This window comes from Nicotiana tabacum, chromosome 13, assembly GCF_000715075.1.
Source record: "Nicotiana tabacum cultivar K326 chromosome 13, ASM71507v2, whole genome shotgun sequence".
In the NCBI taxonomy this organism is placed as follows: domain Eukaryota; kingdom Viridiplantae; phylum Streptophyta; class Magnoliopsida; order Solanales; family Solanaceae; genus Nicotiana; species Nicotiana tabacum.
Window position 1 is genome coordinate 25,339,586 of NC_134092.1, and position 19,684 is coordinate 25,359,269.

The window sequence follows — 19,684 nt, forward strand, 5'->3', positions numbered from 1 at the left end:
ATTTTGTACTTTTACTGTTTTGGCACGTTCTTGAAAATAAAGACATATTTTTGCTCAAGTATTGTTTGAGTCTTACTTTCATTTGAATATCCATGCAAGTGTTTAACCTTTGCATTTGCTTAAGAATTCTGCCCATGTTTTTCTGTTCGCGCTTTACTATATGTAGTCTTGGATGCATTTTCTTCGAAGCACTTTGGTTCCAAGCATTATCCCTTTTATGTGAGGGTTTCTATAAGTAGTTGCGCAAGATTACTTTTTGCGTCCTTTCGTGTACGTCTTCAGGTGCATTTTTCCTCTTAGGCATTTTGATTCCGGGCACATATTCTTCCGAAACCAACCCTTTAACTTGAGGGTTTTCATAAGAGAGGACCCTGTTATGTTTACGGTGCTCTTGAAGAGAACGTCTCTTGTTCAATATGGCACAACTATTTGAAGTACTTGTTTAACTTTCAAATGACAAAGTTAATTCATCGTTCAAACAAGAAACAAGATAAAAAAAAAAGATTTCATTTCATATAATTCCTTCTAGTTTCAAAGTACACAAGTTTTTATTATGCTAAAAAGAAATTGCCATTACTTGTGGCTATCTTGTACAACTTGTTTCTACGGGGCTGGCTGCGCAGTCCTCGGTCCCGATGATGTATTTTGTTTCCGAATTTTCATTTCCCGGTTGACGTGGTAGTCAATGTTGTTGTATCCTCATATCATTCCCCCGAGTGTTCGAATGTGAAGAATGCGAATTGGAACACTAGAAGTCTTGTGCCTTCAAAGATTCCACCAATGAATTTCTAGATAATCCTTAACTCAGCAACATACCTTACTTCCTCTTAGGAATCCATGATATCGAGCAAAAGACTATCTAACACTCTTCTAGTGGTTTGTGCTCGTGAACGGTCGGGTAACCTTTATTCGGGAGCAAACTTAACTTCCCAATGGGAATTTTCCATCGAGCCGAAGATTATCTTACCGTCCCCGAGTGGAAACTTGTTTGTTTGCCTTGCTATCAAAGGTCTTATTGCTACTGTCTTAGTAGTATGCTTTCTATCGCTACCTTATTAAAAACCTTGCCAAAAAAACCCAATTGGGACAAAAACTGAACGAAGGGAAAAAGAGTGCAGCACATACTTTCTGCTTGAATAATGTTCATCAGCAATAATATCTTTTGAGGTGTGCCACATTCCAGTTGCTAGGCAACTTGTCTCCATTATGGTTCTCCAACTCGTATGAACCTTTCCCAGTGATAGCTGAAATCTGGTAGGGACCTCCCCGCGTTGAGCTCCCGGGTATTTTGGGTTACTTTCCTCAGAACCAAGTCTCCTACTTTGAAATAACGGAGGTTGGTTCTTCGATTATAATATCGCTACATTCTCTACTTTTGAGCTGCCATTATTACACGTGTCGAGTCCTTGCATTCCTCGAGCAGTTCCAAGTTGATTAACATTGGTTCGTTGTTCGATTGTTCATCTGCCCGAAAATATCTCAAAGTGGGTTCACCCACTTCCACCGGGATTAGGGCTTCAACACCGTACAAAAGGGAAAGAGGAGTTTCTCCCGTGCTCGATTTGACCGTTGTTCGATAGGCCCATAGAACTCTGGGAAATTCTTCGGGCATTTTCCTTTTGCTGCTTCTAACCTTTTCTTGAGGTTTTGAATAATCACTTTGTTTGTTGACTCCGCTTGACCGTTTGTGCTCGGATGATAACGAGAAGATGTTATCCTCTTTATCTTCAAATCTTCGAGGAATTTTGTAACTTTTGCACTGATAAACTGTGGCCCATTGTCGCATTCTATCTCTTTTGGTATTCCGAACCTACAAATTATATTTTCCAATATGAAATCGAACACTTCTCATTCTCCAATCTTCTTATAAGAACATGCTTCCACCCATTTAGAAAAATAGTCAGCCAGAATTAAAAGAAATTTTACCTTTCCAGGAGCTGGTGGCAGCGGTCCGACGATGTCCATCTCCCATTTCATGAACGGTCATAGGGACAGAACCTAATGTAAGGGTTCTGCCAGTTGGTGTACTAGTGGTGTGTACCATTGGCACTTATCATATTTTCGTACGAAGTCTTTGGCATCTTGCTCCATGCGAGGCCAATAATATCCTGCCCGTACCAACTTCATCACTAAAGAATCTGTGCTCGAGTGATTACTGCATATCCCTTCGTGGACTTCCCTAATGACATAATTAGCTTCTGACGCTCCTAAGCATCGGGCCAGTGGGCCTTGGAAGGACTTTCTATACAATTGGCCTCTCTTGAATCTATAACGTGCAACTTTGGCGTGTAACTGTAACACCCCAGAAAATTTTGAAGTATTTCAGTGTAAAGCCCTGTAATATTTGCAAATGAATTCAAGGTTTCGTGGTGCCGGAGTAGACTTACATGTTTGAGGATGGTATAAGATCTCGCGGCGAGCTTACTCGCCGCGGTTCGGACTTTTTGGGTTGAACAATGCACCAGAAAGTAAAAAAAAAATTTTGGCGGAAAAGTGCATTTATGCGGTCCATTATGCGACCACATAATCACTCTGCAGGCCGCATAATGGCCGCAGAAGTGAGTAGGAGAAGGGCCAGTCTGGAGGCAATTCCAAAGGCCCACACAGCAATCCGGTGCTGGAATTGTTAATCCCGCATTGGAAGCTTGGAGGAAGGATAAGGGTTATGCTTATGATGTATGCAAAAAGGGCAAATATCAGGTCAGTGAGACGAGTCAGTTCAGCGGACCTCATCCCCGTTGTGTGAAGTGTGGGAGATGCCATCCGGGAGTGTGTCACTATGGTACAAAGGTATGCTACAAGTGTGGTATGACGGGCCACTTTCAAAGAGATTGTTATTTGTCTCGCCAGAGCATGGGCAAGGGTATGGCACAACCAGCCAGTTCTGTAGCTACTACATCCACAACGCCTCCCCCAGCTAGAGGCACTAAAATGCCTGCAGGGCGTGGAATAGCTAGGGGTGGTATTCAGAGCTCGGGAGGGCCCAACCAGTTTTATGCTATGAGGAGACGTCAAAAGTTTGAGGCTTCTCTAGATGTGGTTACAGGTATATTGACTGTTCGATCTCATGATGTGTATGCTCTTATTGATCCCGGTTCCACTTTGTCATATGTCACTTCTTATGTTACTATGGAAGTTGGGATAGAACCGAAACAACTTTATGAGTCATTCTCTGTATCTACTCTTAAAACGAGACACAGTATTCGTGAAGCCTCTTTATCACAATTCCTTATATTTACAACCTCTTGAGAAATTGAGTTCTATAATGGGTTCCTTGAATTACGTTATAACCCTAGGTTAATACTTCCCACTGCTTCCCTAAATTCTCAACAAGGGACAATATCTGATGAATTTTGTACAAAAACTTTTGATTCAAATGGATAACATCTGCTCATTTGTGCCTATACATGCATCACCATAATATTTACTTATGCGGTATCATATCCAATGGAAACTAGCCTAGTGTTGAGCTCCTTCTTGTGTCACTGTTTTCCTCTCCGGTATATGTGACTTGTACAGTTGGAACAATTATTCTACTACTTTATGAATAGTATCATGAATCCTTTTCATTGTCTAGTAACATGAGAGTATATCTTAGCACCTATCATGTGCGTTCATGCCAATTGAAAGGGGCCGCTTATCCGCATAAAGTTTCTGAGCAACTTAAGATTTATCACAAAATCGTCACAGGGAGGTCGTGTTATTTATCCATCTCAGTATGACTTTCATGTCCACCTAGATCATGCCTCAGTGAGTAACTCACCTTGTTCCCAGTATTGTGGTTGCCCGTGAATTGGCCTGATATGGCAACTTGAGAGTTGTTATGGCAAAAACATGTCTAGCTCACGGCAAAGTGTTCATTCTCTCTAACTAATACATGATTTCATCCAACATTAAGATGTCCTAGTTACATGATTCCACTTGTGTGAGATTGAAAGTTGAGCAGCCTTATGATGAGCATATTGAATTGAAAGACAAACTCGTCGTATCTCTAGTCCTCTCACATAGGATCAAATATTGGCAAAGGTTAAGCTGTGGGAATGATAATAATCTCACAAGTGTTCAACTTCTTTTCGTCCTCGTAAGCTTATGGCCTAGATTCCTTGTGCTAGTTACTATTAAGAGTGTAATGCAACTTTGTGTATCTTGAAACTCATATCATATTCAGAGTACTAGAATATTCTCATTTCGAGTTAAACTGATTTTCCCTACATTCCAAGAGCCGACTGGTGTCACATAAGTGCTATCTCTCTTCGAAGCCTACTATTGCCAAACAAGGCACGTATGGAATGAAACAATTGTTGTTGTCCTTTTCCTGGCTCATAGTATTCCAAGAATAACTAACGCTAATATCTTTACCCTCCAAACCATGCCTCCCATATGTCACATGTCTAAAATGACTGATTTATTTAAATCTCCTAATCATGAACCTGATCCCTACATTATCTGTGCCTACTAGGCAACTCTATGACTCGTTTGTTGAATCGATGGTGTCACCATAACGAATCTCCATGTCAGCGCTATTGGTAGTGACCTTCATGTCTCTTAGGATATAACCTCGTGAAATGCCGTGCTCAGCACGTTGATGGATTCTTGAATATTTCCAGTGAAATCTCGAACCTTGTTATTCCTGTTTGTAGCAAATCTATCGAGTATTATAGGTTCAGGCATGTCAAATAAGAAGCATCATCCCGTGATCAAATATATGGGATAGGAAATTTTATGGTCATAGCCAAGCTAGCACATCTTAGAGAAATTGTTGGAGGTTGCCAAAGGTTTAGTTTGGGTGTTCTACGTGGAGATTTAGAGTTGAAGAAAGTGAATGGGTTATTCTCAATATTTTCTGCATGGGGATGCTATGTGAATTGTTAATAAAGGTAAAGTATGTGAAGTCACATTAGGCCTTGTGAAATTTTGAAAGGAAATAGGCTAAACTATAAGTATGATGTTTTCCTATTATTGTTTTCCATATACCCAGTGTTTCATGCATCTATGTCTAATAGGGTGAAGATAAGGGATAATGGGATTGTGAGGAGCAACTATTTGCTATCCTTATTAGAAAAGTCTGGGAGTTGAGATTATCTCCATAAACGTGTTATGGCGAAGTCTGTAAGTCGAGGAGACCACATGGAGGGGCAAAAGTGTTAAGGAAATAAAATGTTTCCACTTGAGTGTATAGTTAAATGATTGTGATTTGAAAGGAACTTCTGTGTGTTATGTTTTAAATATGTGCAGCTCATGTCCATATACCACTCTTGATAGGATAATACCTGTAATGATGAGATTAGTGACGTTGTTATACATGGTGATGTTTTATCAAGTTGTGGATGTGTTGTTAGGAATTGTTTTGGTGTTACTCTGGCAGGTGGATAGGCCCAGTTACAGGGGAGACTCTGGCAAAATCTTTTGAAATTTAGGGAGTTAGCCAAATTTTAAAACTACTGGTGTATGTGGACCAACAGTTGAACCACATTGAATGCTAATGACGGATTTTGACCCTCATTCGATGACGAATGATCCTAAGCGGGGGAGAATGTAATACCCCGAAAACTTTTGAAGTATTTCAGTGTAAAGCCCCGTAATATTCACAAATGAATTCAAGGTTTCGTGGTGCCGGAGTAGACTTACGTTTTTGAGGGGATACTCGGACTTTTTGGGTTGAACAATGCACCGGAAAGTAAAGAAAATATTTTGGCGGAAAAGTGCGTTTATGCGGTCCATTATGCGACCTCATAATTACTCTGCGGGCCGCATAATGGCCGCAGAAGTGAGCAGGAGAAGGGCCAGTCTGGAGGCAATTATGCTGTCGGCTATGCGATCGCATAACAGTTATACGGACCGCATAGTGACCACATACACGGACAGATTTTTGATCGTTTTGGTCTGTAATTATGCGACCGATATGCGGTTCGCATATGCAACCGCATAACCTATTCCAGAGCTCCATTTTTGGATTTTTAAAACCCGACCCTATTTCTATAAATACACTCTTTGGGCCATTTTTGAGCCATAATCTGATATTTTAGAGTGAGAGAGAGTGCCCTAGAGTAAGAAGGTGTTCTTCAATAATTTTCTTCAATTCTTGCTCAAGTTTTGGAAGATTTAGAAGGGAAGCTCACTAGGTCTTCATCCTAGAGGTAAGATTCTACTCCCTAAACCCTAATTTCGAAATCTTCTGAAAATGGGTAACTAGCAAGGTAATTTTTGGGCATGAGAGTTGTTTATTTTATATGCGTGTGTTATCAAAGGGTGTAGGAAGATTGTTGAGCTAAAAATGGTAAAGCTTGGGTTGTGGGATGATGGAATCCTTCATAAAAAGGATATTGAAACCTTATGCACATCTAGTATTTGATAAAATATTCAAGTGAGCTAGAACCGTGATCATCTTCCAAATTTTGATTCAATTTGTTATATTTCTACAATAGATTGAAGTTGCTAAGAATTCCGGAACGTTTTAGAGTTTAAGGAAGCTCAAGTGAGGTATGTTGGTTAAACTTTCTCTCTTGGAATTGAATTCCATAATGTTTCCGTAAGTTTCAAAGTATGGGTAATGTATTAAAAGGTTATGGCTTTGAGTCGTGTTTTAATGAAATATAGTATGCCAAATTGTGTGAGAAAATCTCAATATTCTTAAGACTCTTAATTGCTCATATGTGTACCTAAAGTCTTGATTTGGAAATGTCTTATTGTTAAAAATCTATAAAGATGGTTGGAAGTGAAATAAGTTAATTGGGGATATAGAGTGTGGCCAACGTGCCAAGAATTTAAGTTATGATTGCATATAGTAATGCAAATGATTTGAGAAGATGCGATAAAGAATGTGAAATGAGCCTCGACTCAATTGTTTAAAAATGACTTCGAAGATAGAATTGTCCAAAACCTTTTGTACTAAATTCATGCCCATTAGTGGCTGCTTTAACTGATGCTTTGATTTATAAATATATCCAGTGTGATTCGAGTTTTATATACTCATGTGTTGAAATTTTGGGTTGAACAATGCACCGGAAAGTAAAGAAAATATTTTGGCGGAAAAGTGCGTTTATGCGGTCCATTATGCGACCTCATAATTACTCTGCGGGCCGCATAATGGCCGCAGAAGTGAGCAGGAGAAGGGCCAGTCTGGAGGCAATTATGCTGTCGGCTATGCGATCGCATAACAGTTATACGGACCGCATAGTGACCACATACACGGACAGATTTTTGATCGTTTTGGTCTGTAATTATGCGACCGATATGCGGTTCGCATATGCAACCGCATAACCTATTCCAGAGCTCCATTTTTGGATTTTTAAAACCCGACCCTATTTCTATAAATACACTCTTTGGGCCATTTTTGAGCCATAATCTGATATTTTAGAGTGAGAGAGAGTGCCCTAGAGTAAGAAGGTGTTCTTCAATAATTTTCTTCAATTCTTGCTTAAGTTTTGGAAGATTTAGAAGGGAAGCTCACTAGGTCTTCATCCTAGAGGTAAGATTCTACTCCCTAAACCCTAATTTCGAAATCTTCTGAAAATGGGTAACTAGCAAGGTAATTTTTGGGCATGAGAGTTGTTTATTTTATATGCGTGTGTTATCAAAGGGTGTAGGAAGATTGTTGAGCTAAAAATGGTAAAGCTTGGGTTGTGGGATGATGGAATCCTTCATAAAAAGGATATTGAAACCTTATGCACATCTAGTATTTGATAAAATATTCAAGTGAGCTAGAACCGTGATCATCTTCCAAATTTTGATTCAATTTGTTATATTTCTACAATAGATTGAAGTTGCTAAGAATTCCGGAACGTTTTAGAGTTTAAGGAAGCTCAAGTGAGGTATGTTGGTTAAACTTTCTCTCTTGGAATTGAATTCCATAATGTTTCCGTAAGTTTCAAAGTATGGGTAATGTATTAAAAGGTTATGGCTTTGAGTCGTGTTTCAATGAAATATAGTATGCCAAATTGTGTGAGAAAATCTCAATATTCTTAAGACTCTTAATTGCTCATATGTGTACCTAAAGTCTTGATTTGGAAATGTCTTATTGTTAAAAATCTATAAAGATGGTTGGAAGTGAAATAAGTTAATTGGGGATATAGAGTGTGGCCAACGTGCCAAGAATTTAAGTTATGATTGCATATAGTAATGCAAATGATTTGAGAAGATGCGATAAAGAATGTGAAATGAGCCTCGACTCAATTGTTTAAAAATGACTTCGAAGATAGAATTGTCCAAAACCTTTTGTACTAAATTCATGCCCATTAGTGGCTGCTTTAACTGATGCTTTGATTTATAAATATATCCAGTGTGATTCGAGTTTTATATACTCATGTGTTGAAATTGTACATGGTCATTTCTGGGGAAGAGTGTTGCAAGAGTAAATGGTGTATTGACTATTTATGATTTTTCATGTGTGTTTCTATTGTTGGTTGGTATGCCTCATTCTTTGGGAAGAAACCATTTGTGTTTGAAGTTTCCATTTCAAATGAATTTGAAGTATATGATTTCTGAAATATCCTATATGTTGATACTTGATAGTGATCTTTGAAATTGAAAGAGGTAAAAGTGTGGAATATGAAATATTGCCATCGTGCCAGGAATAAAGAATCTTGTGAATGGCCTAATGAGCCAAGGAAATATTGTCATTGTGAATGACTGAAAATACTAATGAGAATTCATACAATGTGAAAGATGTTGAGGTGAGTACAATTGTATTTATGATATTTCTATTTGCAAATCAAATCAAAACTATTTTTGGAAAAATCATTAGCAATACCAAGGAAGGGTGGGTCATAAGGCCCACACCTGAAACTACACGTGCCGGTGTTGGGGTGGATTGGGATTATTCCCCTTATTTGGGATGAAATTGGAACTTTTGGAAATTGTGATATTATTCCCCTTAATTGGGATGAAACTGGAACCTTTGTGGATTGGAAAAGTCAACCCACACGTCATATGTGGGAAGGCGGCCTAGCTGATCGGGTGGAGATCAGACGCCATATTGCGCATATGGTGGTACTACTCTTGGTAACAACTTTCTTTTGCATTACATGTCAAACCACATTGTTCGTGTGGAGATGGCCTAGCCGATCGTGCATGATCAGACTCCGTGCTAACAAAGACAGTAGTATATCGGTGCTAATGATCTCCCAACCAAAAGTTTATATGAAGTTCGTATTTTGAAAATTATTATGTTTTAACTGGACGTTTGGATATTGTTGATTGTGACTTGCTGTTTCTATGTGTTGCCTTTTCTTATATGGGCATTCTATTTTGAAAGAGAATTTTTAGCTATACATACTAGTGTTATTCGATAGTACTAACGTCCCTTTTGCCGGGGGCGCTGCATCTTTAATGGATGCAGGTGGTTCTTCAGCAGGCGGCATTGATCAGTGATAGCAGTACACTCTTTTCAGCTGATTTGGTGAGCCCCACTTCATTTCGGGGTCATGTATCTTTTGTTTCTCATGTACAGTGTTTTGAGGTATAGCTGAGGTCTTGTTGCCGGCATCTCCATATTACTCTTTTATTGTATTTAGAGGCTCCATAGACAGGTTGTGGGTTATGGTTGATGTTGGGAATTGAATTAGAAATGTTGGTACTTGGAAATTATGTTTTTCATTAATTCTATAAACTCGTATGCTTTTGAAATTATGAATGAAGCTACTAATGGGAACGAAAAGGGAGTTGTTAATAAAATCTTTTCAGTGATTGATTAATAGAGTACATCTCCTATTTATTCATGGATGAGTTTGGGTAGAAGTAAGTTTAATAGGCTTGCTCGTCCGGGTTCTCTCGGTTGAGCGCCGGTCGCGCTCCCTGAGTTTGGGGCATGACAGTAACACTCATGGTGCTTTGGGCTCCTCGGGCAACTTCCCGTGCTCGAGATAGTCGATTATTTCATTTCTCCAGTCCCAGACCAAACTAGTCAAATTTATCTCATAGTAACCATCCGTATCCAGGACTGATTTTATCAGTTGCACTACCGTCCCGGACTCCGATCCTATTATTTTCGTCGATGATCCTAAGTTTGCTAATGTGTACGCTTCTGCATTATCCTCCCTTGGGATATGTGTAATTGACCACTCCCGGAATCATGCCAAAAGACCCTGGACCTTTACCACAGGTTGTTGCATACATTCGTCTTTGATATCAAATATCCCGTAGACCTGATTTACCACCAGTTGCGAGTCACATTTGATTTCGATAACCTCAGAATCAAGTCCCCAGGCCAATTCGAGCCCTGCAATCAAAGCTTCATACTCTGCTTCACTGTTAGTTAAAAGGATTATTCTGATGGCTTGCCTTAAGGTTTCTCCCGAAGCCTTGATTAAGACTATTATGAGTCCGGACCCTTTTAAGTTGGAAGCTCCGTTCGTAAATAAGGTCCAAACCCCTGATGTCAATTCCGACACCATTACTGCCTCCTTGGTTGCCATAGGCAGTAGTCCCGGACTGAAATCAGCTATGAAGTTAGCTAGGACTTGCAACTTAATTGCAGTCCTTGGTTTATACTCTATGTCGAACTCCCTCATTTCGACGGCCTATTTGGCCAATCTGCCCGAGAGCTCGGGTTTATGGAGGATGTTCCGCAAAGGGAAAGTAGTCACCACATCTATCAGGTGGAATTGGAAGTAGGGCCTTAGATTCCGAGCGACGACTACGAGAGCTGAGGCCAGTTTTTCCAAATGTGGGTAGCGAGTTTCTGCTCCCGTTAAAATTTTGCTAACGTAATAAATGGGAAATTGCGTACCTTCGTCCTCCCGAACTAAAACCGCACTTACCGTAACTTCTGAAATCGCGAGGTAGACTAGCAATATTTCACTTTCTTTTGGTTTTCAGAGAAATGGAGGGATTGATAAGTATTTCTTCAGGTTCCTCAGAGCCTGCTGGCACTCCGGTGTCCATTCAAAATTATTATTCTTTTTGAGTAGTGTGAAGGAGCGATGAAATTTTTCCGATGATCGGGAAATGAACCTGCTCAAAGCTGCTAATCTTCCTGTGAGCCTTTTGACTTCCTTTACATTCGACAATTTATCCAGGATATCCTCTATGGCCTTGATTTTGTCGGGGAATACTTCAATTCCCTTTTTTGAGACCAGAAATCCCAGAAACTTACCAGAACTGACCCAGAATGCGCACTTCTCGGGATTAAGTTTCATGTTTTGCTTCCTCAGGATGTCGAATGTTTCTTTCAAATGCTTAAGGTGGTCACCTGCATTCAAAGACTTAGCAAGCATATCCTCTATATAAACTTTCATAGTCTTTCCTATGTGCTTTTCAAACATCTTATTTATGAGCCGTTGATAATTGGTTCAGGCGTTTTTCAACCCGAAGGGCATCACATTGTAACAATATGTACCGAAATTCGTTAAAAATAAAGTCTTTTCCTGATCTTCCAGGTTCATCTTGATTTGGTTGTACCCGGAATAAGCATCGAGAAAACTCATTAACCCGTGCCCGACCGTGGCATCAATCATTTGATTGATATTTGGTAGTGGGAATGAGTCTTTCGGGCATGTCTTATTAAGGTCTTTATAGTCTAGACACATGTGAAATTTATTGTTCTTCTTAGGAACTTCAACTACATTGGCTAGCCAGTCCGGATATCTTACCTCTCGGATTGAACCGATATTAAGTAAGCGGGTTACCTCTTCTTTGACGAATTTATTCCTAGCCTCGGCAAACTCAACTTGTGCATGGATACTTTTGTCGGGATACCTGTCATATCCTCGTGCAATCATGCAAACAATCGACATTAAATTTAAGGAATTCAACAAAACCACACCTGAGCTCCGGGTGCCGTCCTATCCCCAAATGGAGTTTTCTTTGTAGGAATTCTTCCAACAATTCAAATTGCTCCAGTTCCTCCGCCGTGGACTTCATTGCGCCAGTATCTTCTAGAACTTGGAAATATCTCGGCACCTGATAATATTCTGACGACTCTGCTCCCAGGCTAACTTCTTCCAGATCAGGAGTAGGTGCCAGTTGCTCCTTCCCTTTGCTACTGTAAACCGAAATTGCAATCATCTCCCTTGCTGCCAGTTGATCACCTCTTATCTGCTTGATTCCTTCGTGTCACGACCCAAAATCCAACTAGTCGTTATGGAACCTAATCCAACCCGCTAGGTAAGACAATTACCAACTATCCAATTCCAATGAAATTAATAAGGCAATTAATTAAAAGAAAATATATAAAACTAATACATTTTCCCAAGAATTGGTAGTACAAATCATGAGCTTCTAAGAGTAGAATATACAAAGTTGGTATGAAGTAAATACATCATCTGTTTGAAAAGTACATAAACAGAGTTTTATGAATCTAAGGCTACCATGAACAAGAGGTAGCTACAACCGCAACGTAGGTACATCTTCAGATCCAGCTCCCAACGAACACAACAACATCAGCAGCCAACATGTGCACACAATGTGCAGAAGTGTAGTATGAGTACAACCGACCCCATGTACTCAATAAGTAACAAACCTAACCTTAGGTTGAAAGTAGTGACGAGCTTGTACCAAGGTCGGGTCCAAAACCAATAGTCCACAATAGTCCATAAAAACATAAAGCAAGTAATACAAGAAGTAACTCAGAGATAAAATGCTCAGCAAAATCATGATTTCTGAAAATAGTGAAAACCCAAATCGTTTACCAAAATTGGCAAATATATAAATAAGTTTGAAAACAATAATTTTCCCAAAATCCTTTCAATAATAAATAAGATGTTTCATTTTTTTTCCAGATAGCAAGTGTGAAATACCTCTGTATGCTCACATATCAATATGTGTAAAAGTCATGAATGACGTGATACCGTACAACATAAGGAAAATGCGTCTCTATGCATGTATGTCATGTGTGCATGCAAATGCCATGTATCTCAGAGATGAATCATGTACTCACACTCTCAGAGTACTCAATCTCACTGCTTCTCACTTTCCACTCATCATGCTCAACCACTCGGTACTGTATATGGCCCATACGACCCAGGGAAATCCATCCCGGAACATATACAACACTGACTATAAGTCACCCAGTACCGAGGAAAAAGGCAAATCCAACCCTATGGAGAAATCCATCTCCAGGTAGTAAGTACTTCAGACAAATTCATGTCCAGGGAAATCCATCCCTCAATAGTATCATCCACACTCACTGGGGGTGTACAGACTCCGGAGGAGCTCTTTCAGCCCAAGCGCTATAAACCGCATGGATAACTCACGTGCTGCACGGACAACTCGCGTACTATACAAAGCCTATAAGGCCTGCTGCAGGCGGGTAGCCTCGATCCATATAATAATAATAATATATATAAAGCCAACATGGCCTGTTGCGGCCTCCCTCAGTCATCAATCTCTCCAGTTTCTCTCTCATGGGCTCACAATGTCATGAAAATAGCCTGCAAATGATGATATGATGTATCAATAAATAACAACAGAGACTGATATATGATATGCAATGAAATGAATAGGATTGAGTATAAATTTTCAATTTAAAACAAATAATTCACAGCAACATGACCTCTGTGGGTCCCAATAATACTGGCACATAGCCTCAACATGATTTTTAATATGATTCTGAGCTAAATTTCCTCAACATATAAAACTACATAGAAAATGCAAAGATTATTTGACTACAAAATTCCACGAAAACAATTACGTCACACTTTCTATGGTGCACGCCCACACGCCCGTCCCCTAGCATATGCGTCACCTTCAAACAATTCACATAATACGTATATTCAGGGTTCATACCCTTAGCTCCAAGATTAGAAGAGTTATTTACCTTGAACAAGACGAATCCAAAGTCGAGCAAGCTAAACAATGCTCTAGAATTCCCATTCTACGCGTATCAACTTTTGAACTGCTCGAATCTAGCCACAATAAATTTGATTTAGTCCACACAATTATAGGAATTAATTCCACATCAAAATACTAATATTTTCCCACAAAATCCGAAATTACACTCCAAAAATTGCCCGTGGGGCTCACATCTCAAAATCTGACGAAACTCACAAAATCCAACAACCTATCCAATTACAAGTTCAACCATACTAATTTCACTCAATTCCGACTCCAAATCGATGTTCAAAACTCAAATATTCGTATTATAAACTTTAGGCCAACACCCCCAATTTTCTCTTTAAATTCATCAACCAATTGCTAAAAATGAAGATAGATTCATGGAGTATTATCACAAGGGAGTTAAGAATACTTACCCCAAGTTGTGTAGAAACATTTCTCTCCAAAAACGCCCAAACCGAGCTCTAAAATCCGAAAATAGTGAAAAATCACGAACCCTCAAACTTAAAGGGTTCTGCCCAGTCAATCCGCACCTGCAGACAAGAGGTTGCACCTGCGACCCTCTCTTCTGCAGAAAAATGGGCGCATTTGCGATCGCGCTTCTGCGCGCATTGGGCCGCTCCTGCGCAAGCGTTTCTGCGCCCTAGCTTCTGCTTCTGTGATGCCTTCCCAGCCAGCACTCCCTCGCTTCTGCGACTTCAGTGTTGCTTCTGCGACCATCGCACCTGTGAGTCTATTTCCGCAGGTGCGAAAACACCAGAACCAGCATACCTCCAGCAATGCAACATGACACAAAAATGATCTGAACCTCATCCGAAACTCACCCGGGCCACCCGGGACCCTGTCCAAGTATACCAACAAGTTCCATAACATAACACAGACCTAGTAGAAGTCTCAAATCACACCTAATTACATCAAAACGACAAATCGCACCTCAAATCAAAATCTATGAACTTTGAACTTTCAAATTCTCTATCTTGTGCCGAATTACATCAAATCAATCCGGAATGACTTCAAATTTTGCACACAAGTCATATTTCACATTACAGACCTATTCCAAGTTCCAGAATCGGATTCCAACCCCGATATCAAAAATTCAACCCCCTGGTCAAACTTTCCAAAAATTCGACTTTCACCATTTTAAGCCTAATTCCACTACGGAACTCCAAATAATTTTTCGGACACGCTCCTAATTACCATATAGAGCTATTGGAATCATCAGAATTCAAATCCGAGGTCGTTTACGCATAAGTCGATATCCGATCGATTTTTCCAACTTAAACTTTTCATTATGAGACTAATGTCTCAATTCATTCCGAAATCACTCCGGACCCGAACTAATTACCCCGACAAGTCATACAACCATCGTAAAGCATAAATTGAGCAATAAATAGGTGAACAAGGCTGAAATACTCAAAACGACCGGCCGAGTCATTACACTTCAGGTATTGGAAACTTCAAATATTGGTGATATGTTGAGGGTACAATTTTCATCTCGTGTAACCATGGCCTTCCAAGGATGATATTGTATCTTATGTCACCATCTACTACTTCGAAGAGAGTTTTTTTTATTACTCCCTCAGCATTCGTGAGCAGCAAAATCTCTCCCCGGGTCGTCATGCTCATAAGGTTGAATCCATCGAGGAGCTTTGTTGCCAGAATAATGCTTCTGGTGAGTTTAGCTTTCTCCAATACTCTCCATTGTATAATATTAGCTGAACTTCCTGGATCCTCTAGAACACGTTTAATCTTAAAATCCAACATATTTAAAGAAATTACTAGTGCATCGTTGTGTGGTAACATTAATCCGTCTGCGTCCTCCTCAGTGAAAGTGATATTTTCTTCCCGAAGTCTTTTCCTATGAGTTATTGATACTTTCGTCTTCTTCGCTGCCAAAAAGGTGACCACGTTAATCTCATTACCTCCGAAGATCATATTGATCGTTTGGCGTGTGGGTTCTTTTCTTGATTTTGAAGGTTCCGAGTTGTCTTTGTTACGACAATAGTTGTTCTTAGCTCGGTCACTCAAGAATTCTCTGAGGTGACCATTCTTCAATAGTGTTGCCACCTCTTCCCGGAGGTGTCGACAGTCCCCTGTTCAGTGGCCGTTTGTCCCACAGTATTCACACCATAAGTTGGGATCCCTCTGGATAGAATCAGATCTCATAGGTCTCGAGAATCATGCCTCTTTAATATTTCTCATGGCTGACACCAACTCCACTATACTGGCATTGAAGTTATATTCCGATAACTTAGGGTAAGAAGGATCTAGAGACCCCGACGTCTCTTTATCCTGAAGTGATCTATTGTTTCGACCACGATCGGTCCCTCTGTTAACAATGAACTTATTTTCTACCCGGAAATTTCTACCACGGCCTTCGGTCCACTCGTAATGCAAAAACCAGCCCCTTGAAGTCTGTTTGTCAGCCTCATAGTCATCCTTTGATTTTTCTCTGCTCTTTTCCTATCCTTTGACCGATGATGTAGAACCGACCTGGTTATCTTCGATCCTTATATTTCACTCGTACCGGTTGTGGACATCTGCCCAAGTTGTTGCTTGAAACTCAAGCAGGTTCTCCTTCAGCTTCCGGGAAGCGTCCGAGCTTCTCGGATTCAATCATTTGGTGAATTCTTCAGCTGCCCATTCATCTGGGACAGCCAAGAGCAACATTTTTTATTTCTAGAATCGAGTAACGAACTCTCATAATAATTAGAATTCTTCCTGTGCGATCCTGAATATGCCAGCCTTCCAGGCTTGTTCTTTTCTGGCCCCGGCATGAGCTTTGATGAAAGAATCCGCGAGTATCTCAAAGGAATCTATGGAATGCTCGGGTAATAATGAATACCACGTCAGAGCTCCCCTCGTGAGATTTTCTCCAAATTTTTTTAGCAACACAGATTCAATTTCATGAGGAGCTAAATCATTTCCTATTAACGCCGCTGTGTTGGTGGTAATATGCTCATGTGGGTCTGAAGTCCTGTCATACTTTGGCACTTCAGGCATTTTGAACCGCTTTGGGATTAGTTCTAGTGCCGCACTCGGCTTGTACGACAATTGAGTATACTTCTTCGAGTCCGGACCTTTCAATACTGGTGGCGCACCAGGGATTTGGTCCATATGGGCATTTAATTCCTTCATAAACCGTAAACTTTCATTCTTGAACGGGTCGTTCTTGTTGTTAAGACCGGATCCGCTCCCCCCCATCCCCGTCAGAGCTAACTTCACCTCTGGGAGTGTTGTTGTAGACTCTCTGTATTGTTTGGTTTGCGGGAACACCGAGAGGAATTAGATCTCGCATGTTTGCATTATTCGAAGCCCCTGATAGCGCCTGCTTCAGCTTCGTCATAACCTTATCCTGCCGCGTGAGATGACCTAGAATGATCGCTTGTTGCTCTTGTAGGACCCTCACCGCATCCACGACATGCTCCTCCTCATCATCATCGGGAGTTGTCTCCCGAACCTGTTAGGGGTACTGCTTGTCATGCATTGGTGTGGCGTCATTCCCCTCGTTTCGCTTGGATTTTGATGAAAACCCTGTTAGAAACTCGTTTACCCGTAAAATGGTACAATTAAATTTATACGTGGTTTCTAGACAAGTGAACTAATTTGATCCAGAAATAAAGCAATAATTGAAGAAATGTACAATACTTAGCCTTAAAGTGTAGATAAAACAGCAGAGATGACAGTTTCGTAAACTAGATTTCCGGGCACGGCAATGATGAGATCAAAAACTGGAAAAGTAAGATAGTATTAAGCTTTGTATAGAATGTATGTAAGTTTAGCTAGAAAATTTGTATCCATTACAATGATAAATTGGGCTTACTATTTATAGTTGTGTTTAGGGAAAGAGGTCTTAGGATCGTGCCCTCCTTTAATGTCAATTATGAGGGTCATTGATGAAGATGTAACGGTGAACATAAATGCCAAATTCTCTGTAACGGGCCGTCACCCTTAATGCTGCAGAATATTCTTTATTAAATGCTACCGGGCGCAGAGCATTTAATATACCTTTATGAACGTTATCCCTTCCAGTGACAAGCGAAATGGCTGTGTTCGGTCTTCGACCATCCCGTCTTGGGTTCCACGTGTCTTTCCTTTAGATGACCACGTGTCATATGATATTTCACCCTATATAAAACTTCGTTCGAATATATATAAAACTAGAAATAGAAAATCAACCCGAGCCCACATAATTTACTGTATTTTTATTAAGGAATTTAATTCTCTCAATATAAAACAAATATACCTTTGTTGGAATAACGGTACTTCAACCTTAGCAATTCGTCGTACTTTATGAGAGAACAAATCACACGACAGACTCTATTTTATTTGTGAGAAATAATGCAGAAGAGGAGAAAAAATCGGTGCAAACAACCGAGGGAATGCCTTTTTATTTGTAGCCACAAATGAGTGAGATTTGGAAAGGTGCAATTAAAATTGCAATTTTTGTTTGGTGTCTGTTCGGAAAATATCATGTACCTTCATAGAAAACTGACTGTGAATAAAATTCTAAGAAATAAAAATTCACTAAATAAATAGAAAAAGTAAAGAGATTTCGTTGGTCCAAAAAGTAATCATTGACTAAATTCGAAGCGGCGTAAGGGTTTGTCTTCTTTCTTATCTTTTATTTTAAACAACCGCTGGCAGTGATTAGTCATTGCCTATCTATGTATTGATTGTCCAAGCCAAGTCACCCTGCAAAATATGAAGGATGTATAATTCATCCTTGTACAAAAAGGTCCATGTGACAGTAAATATAGGATTAGGCATCAAGGTTGGGAAACTTATCCTTAATTACAAGGAGAGCAATATACATATGCCCAAACCAAAAAATCCAAGCATAACCAACCATTATCAAAAGTAAAGGCCTTTCTTTGAGCTCGTATTCTGAAATTTCGGATTCCTTCCATGTCATTCTTTAACCGGCCAGTTTTTAGCCCCATTAGGTAGGGTCCAATCCTGTGTGAAGAATATATTTTGCTTTTGTCTCTCACAAAAAATTAGCTAAATACTTCCCTGTAACAATGATGGAACTTAAGGCTGCCTTGGTTCTACAAGTTGTTGGTTTGGCTTGTGATATACAGAATATATCTATTGACATTATTTTGATTATGTATCATGTTGATGATGATCATAGAGTCTGATTCAAATTTCACATTTCTGAATTCATTTGCAGTGCACCATTGGATCCCATAAAAAATGGATTTGGATTCAGCTACATTATTATAGCATTATGAGTAAGCCATGATTAGACGACTATTGTTATCTCTTAGAACACCACCTCCTCCTGCATTTTCTGGATTCCTTTGTTGCACCCATGAGAGTTCAATTTGAATCTACTAGGGCTAGGCTTACTCCACCTAAGACTTTTGATGTTGATCCTAGGTTTGAGCATTTCATTGTGTAGAAGAGTGTCGCCATTAACGTTGTAGTTTGACTTGAGGAAATTGGGAGGTCAACAACATTCTAATCTGATAAATAATCTTGTTGATAATGTTGCCTTAAAAGCTTTTTATGTTATCATACTTGTGACTACATCTGGCTTTCAAAATTTTCCAACAAATGAACAGAGGTAGACATTAAATAAGAACTATATGAACTCTATTCTTTGTCTTGCTCAGACACCATGCAATAAGAGTATCTCTTTACTCCTCCTTGTCTGATTGTAATACCACAACTATTAGAGAAATATTTCCAAACCGTGTCGGCCATCTCTCCTTCTTTGAATATGTGATCCATACTCTCCATGTTTCCTGCTTTGCAACAAATGCACTTTGAGGGCCCCTGAACTTTAAATCTTTGTAATGCTTCATCAGTAGGAAGTTTGTTGTCCATTAACCTGAGCATAAAAAAAAGATCTTGTAAGGTATTTTTTTTTCCAGATCTTGGAGGCAGTAAAAATAAGGCTTTTAGT